The following is a 6157-nucleotide window of genomic DNA, read 5'->3' as shown; positions in this document are numbered from 1 at the left end:
ATATTTTATAAGGTTTAATTTTTAAATAAATTAATTGAACATGATACTAGTATAGTAATTTTTTTTTGTTGAGAAAATTGATTTATTTTAAAACATAATTAGGAATATATTAGTCGATCCATTCCAAAGGAAGGCTATATTTAGTACAATTACATATACATGTTAATGATAAATATATGCTTGAATAACTAATTAAGAATAAATCAATACTTATTATTTATGCGAACAATAATTGATTCAAAAGAAGTTTATTGTTTGGCCAAATAATAAATATTGAATTTTGTGTTTATTTTTTATTTTAATTATGTGATCATTAATCAGCTCAAAGGAAGGTTGGTGTTTGTCCAATTAATAAAAAATATATGCGATAATAAGGAGTTGAAATTCTCAAGTTTTCATGTGAATAATGAGTCAATCTAAAGATAGATTTATTATTCGACATAATTTTGTTGAGAATATTTGATAAATCGCACTAAATGAATTTATGTAGTTTATACGAGTATAGATCGGCCCAAAAAAGTTTTGTACTTGACTAAATTACATACAGATTTGTGTAATAGACATGTGATACTTATTTGATTCCATGTGAATAATAAGTTTGTCCAAAGATAAACACTTTATGATAAACTTATTATTTAAAAGGATTTATTATCAATGTTTAATTATTATATTAAAAATACAACTTACAAATTAATATTTTTGTCCAAAAATTAAATATTAATATTGTGTAGGGTATTTGTGATGAGCCTACCATTATATGAATTTTATTCATATAATATGTAGCTTGTGTGAATAACTGAATATATTATTTTGCTTTCAAGTTATATCTGCCAATGTTAATTTATTTTTAAATAGATTTGTTTGAAATTAAAAAAAAAAAAGACTTTCTGTTATTAATAACTTATATTTCATCAAATTAATTATTATCTCATATAATTTTTTGAGATAAATATAGTTGATGACTTATATCAGTTCAGTGGGAATAAGTATATTTTATTATTTTTATATGTCAGCGGCATGCAAAATTATAAATAAAGTTATATACTCAACTCTGAGAAAAATAAGTATAGTTTTATTAGATGACTCAAGAAAGTTATAAAACTCAATAGTGCGTAAGTTTTATTATTCTTTAACAGTAGTCTGATGGATAACAAATTTATACACTTATAGTTATTGTGTACTTTATTGGTATTTTTGACAGATATTTAGATCAATTAAGAATGAATCACTAAATAGTAGATAAATAAATCTTGTTATAGCAAAATATTACATGTTCACACATATGAAGTCAGAAACTAAAATTAGAGATTATTTGGTATTCAAATTCTGACTTTGTTGGATGTTTAGATAATTTGATCAATTGCAAGTATATTCATATGTTCATTGAAAGAGCTCTTTGGAAAGGTGTTAAAAAGACACTTGTTACTCTTTCTACTAAAGTAATTGAATATAAAACACTTTTTGAAGGCATTCATTTTAGTGACTACGAATACTTGTCACAAATTATAAAAAAAAAAAAAATTTGAAAAGACCACTTGAATTATTTTGTGATAATGTATTAGTAGTCTAATATTTTAAATTGTAATTAAACAAGAGTTTAAAGTATTTAAGTGTCTATTGAGCATATTAGTACAAACTCCATAAATGCATGCATATTTATTTAGTAAAAAATAAGCGCCCTAAGTCTTTTATGTGGATACTATTCAAGTGGATGTCATCATTTTATATGATACGTTGTTTCAGTGGAAGTGTGTATTTGGATGCTCATATGATTTAGACAAATTTAAGAATATAGATAATTCTGCAGAAATAAAGTATTAAGTTTCATTTTCACTTTAACTCATGATCTCATAAAGTTTATCAAAGTTTGGATCAATTGGAAATTAATAGGCATGTATGAAATCATTTTTGCATATAATTTTTGAATTTTTCCGTCCAAATTTGATCTACATCATTGAGTATATTAGTATGGTAATCATCGTAGTTTCGTTGCGACAATAATGTGATAAAAGTTGCGGTAATTCCGTAACTAATATATGAGACGGACCAGATTGTTAAAGTAACAAGTGAAATAGCATTCAGATATGCGCATAAAGTTTATAAAATGTGATTATCTCAGGAAAGAATATATGTATAGCCCAAGTGGGAGATTGTTGATAAATTATTTAATTTCCTAATTTGTTTGTGGGCAATACATATATTAATTATAATCACAAATTAAGCCATTTCAAATTAAATGACTTATATAACGGTGCTCATTTATTGTTATAAATGCTAAATTGAATAAGTTATAATTACTTTTAATTTAGAATTAAATGAGGATAAAACCAGATACTATCTTTATTTAGGCTTTAGATATTATTTTATTTGGATTTTAGGGTTTAGTAGATGTCATGTTCAAATATAAATAGTGACTTCAAGATTTTGGTTCTCAATACATCAAAGCTACTTTCATAGCTCTTTTTTCATCAGAGGAGTTGCAATTCAACTCTATTAACGATAAAGAAGGCTTTAGTTGAGAAAGATAAAAAAATCAAATTCTTCTAATTATACTCATAAATTCAGGTACGTTTCATATTCAAGTATTTCTTTTTTAAATGATTGAACATGGATGGTTTTAAGGTTTAAGAAAATTTTAAGAGGAGTAAAGTATTGTTTTTGTCCCTAACGTTTGTGATAAGTCCTAAAATTATCCCTAACGTTTAAATAGTCTTATTTAAGTCCCTAATGTTTCAAAATTGGCTCAATGTTGTCCTGCCGTTAGAATTTCGTTAATAGAATTGATGATGGGACAAAATTGAGACGATTTTAAAACGTTAAGGACAAAAACGATACATAGAAATAAATTTTAATTTTATCTTTCAATAATATCAATTTGTAGGTAATAAATCTATTTAAAATAAAAGTAATGTGATTAAGTGTAATTTACTTAGATGTGATTAAAAATAATTGAATAATTATGTACCGTAAAAAATTGATATTATTGAAGGATAAAATTAAAATTTATTTCTATATATCATTTTTGTTCCCAACGTTTTTGTCCTATTTAAGTGCCTAACGTTTCAAAAGCGTCTCAATTTTGTTCCGCCGTCAATTTTGTTAACAGATCCCTAACGGCAGGACAATACTGAGCCAATTTTAAAATATTAAGGACTTAAATAGGACGATTTAAACGTTAAGAACAACTTTAAAAATTACTCCAAATGTTGGGGACAAAAACGATATTTTACTCTTTTAAAAATTTTTAACAAGTGACATTAGAGTCTTTGTTAAAAAATCTTGATTTTTTATTTTTAAATTATGTTAAAAATAATATATGTGATTAATAGGTAGAATTTTAATAATAAAAAATTCTTGAAAATCAGCCATTTTTAGTAATGTGCCAAATCAATTGATTGACTTTTTTTTTATTGTTATTGTTACTTAGTCAGTGTAAAATATACATTAACTAAAAGAAGAGTGCCTTTTGAAAATTGCTAGAAAATAGAAATGCTTGCAAAATTCCACATTTTACAGTTGTTCTCCATAAAAATAATAATCAATATCTATGGTCTTCCAAATATAACAAACCCCACCTTACCTTTCGTTGTCTAGATTACGATTTTGGATATTAATATGCAACTAATACCTAATAAAGATTGCCATCATTCATCTGCATCTATCTCCAATTTAGTTTATTTAATTGTTGAATCAAACTCTATATATGTCTGCATCTTTGTGTCTGCATGTATTTATTTAAAATTTATTTATTAAAGCTTAGGTACAAATAGGGAAATACAACATAATCAAAAGCCAAACATTAAACATGAAAATTATTATGTTCTTTCCTTTACTACCCTGTTTGATTACTCTTCTTGTACGGGCAATAAAGTCTCTTCCCTATATACAAGGGATATATTGAGGGAGTACATTCATTTTGTACTGTAACGCTAAAAAATAAAAAATAATCAAAATTTATTTTATTTAATTAATTTTTATTAATTTATTTTAGTTATTAAATATTTTTATATTTTTATATTTTTTAAAATTAAAAAATTCTTATTATATATTTAATCAGTAATATTAGAAAAATATAAAATAATTAAAATTTATCTTATTTAATATTTATTAATAAATAATAAATATTAAATAAAATAAATTTTAATTATTTTTAATTAATTTTTTTTATTACCAAATATTTTCGATATTTAATTAACAATGCTTCCAAGCAATACATGTAATCAAGGTGTTACACTATATTGGAGTATTTTTCAAGATTGAGAAACCTCATCATGATGTTGAATCAATCAAGATTGTTGCACCTTATATAAAACGGTCATTCACAACATGATAAAAAGAAAGTATTATCAATTGACAAGTAATCAAATACTAAATAAATAATGGAAATGCAGAAAATGAATTTTATTTATTATTATTTATAAGGGACCTAAAATAATAAGTACGTAATTGAAAATGAGTATTGAAGGTGAAGCATGAAGGCATGTTGTCGGGTCCACAATATAATTTGAACTTTAAAAACATGACATGACTTTTGTTCTTTAGCTCTTGTAAAAGGTCCATATGTTCAGATCCCAAGTTGATGATGAGTCCCCAGTAGTTGAATGTTGATCAATTGGCATGAGGTTATTAAGAGTGCTAAATGTGCTTTTTACCCAAATAATTAAAGAACTACACATCTCCATCTTTATCCAAGTATTACATCTTTCTCATACTAGAGGAAATTCCTATAAGTAGTTTTATTATTCCCTGTGCTATTCTTTGTTTCTAGGTTGAATTGATTCCCTCCAAAGTCTTATTAAAATGTTTTTTTTTCCTACCATTATCAATTTAAGTCTAGTATTTTTTTTGTGTATTATATAATTTATTAACCAATGACACGCTCTTAAATNNATTAAAAAATCAGAAATTTAAAATTTTCTTCTAATAATAATTTTATTATATGCTCTAAGAAAGCATGTTAACGAAACTCTCTATTTATATTTCCTTGGTGTTGTATGTGAAAATTAAATTGGTCACTGAAACTTCGTGGGCTAATAATAGCATGTCCTACCTAGCTATATAATTATTTTGCTGTTCATATTTTAACTACATGTCTTTTTACAATAACGCATACATAATATATTGTTCCTAAATCCTACGCAACATTATCAAATTCCCCAAACACTAGGATGTGTACAATTGACGCGGCAGAAAATATAGGGCAAAGTCTTACAAATGCTTCTGAATCTTATGATCTTTGGAGTTAGTTTGCCTGTCCGTGTCGTAATCAAAGTTGATTCAAGAACAAGCTAAGTAATTATATGAATTGGTTGGACACATTGGAAAAGTAAGAGAAAGCATTATAATTTGGTTTGGTGAGAGGTTAAAATTAGAAGGATCTAGGCAAAATATATCTTTTAAAATACATATTAAAATTATTACTAGTAAATCAAATTATTGGATTGGTCTAGACTCTAGTAATTAGTACAAATTAATTCTTGAATTATTGAACTAAAAAATACTGTTAAAAAAATATTATTAATAAAATTTCTATATTTTTTAAATAAATAGATAGTAAATATTTTAAAAACTTAAATTTTGTTTTTTTTTTATGTAAATTTTTTAATTAATTTTAATATATACTCTAAAGACATAGCTGAATTAAATCCAAATTAAAATTAAAGTAGCTAGCAGGTTATTACTGCAATGATGTGCGGGTTTCAAGTCAAATTATCTCTCATTCTCTCCGAATTCACAGAAGCAGCAAGAGTCAATCATTTTTTTGTGATGTTAATCATAACTTAGCTTCACGCTTAAGGCCAGGATAGCTTTCTTTTTTTAAATATGGTTAAAAAAGGCTATAGAACTTTCAATAATGGCAACAGTCATTAAAATACAATAGTATCATATTTTGAGATTCAGAAAGCGTACTTAGTTTTATTCATTATGATATTAATTAAGAATTAGGCAGAAGCAATAAGATAATTTTCGAATAAAACCATAATTAAGGAAAGCTTGCTCTCTCTAAATGGCTGTATGACAGTAATAACCTTTGTCGGTAGGGCAATCAATCAAGAAGCTAGAAATGTAGTAGATATAAGGTTTAATTATTCTACCCATCATCAAATTTTTTTAATTAGGTTCTTATATTTTTTTAAATTAAATTTTATATCATATC

The sequence above is a fragment of the Arachis ipaensis genome, chromosome B05 (genome assembly GCF_000816755.2).
Source record: "Arachis ipaensis cultivar K30076 chromosome B05, Araip1.1, whole genome shotgun sequence".
Taxonomy (NCBI): Eukaryota; Viridiplantae; Streptophyta; class Magnoliopsida; order Fabales; family Fabaceae; genus Arachis; species Arachis ipaensis.
Note: the sequence above shows the minus strand (reverse complement) of the source record.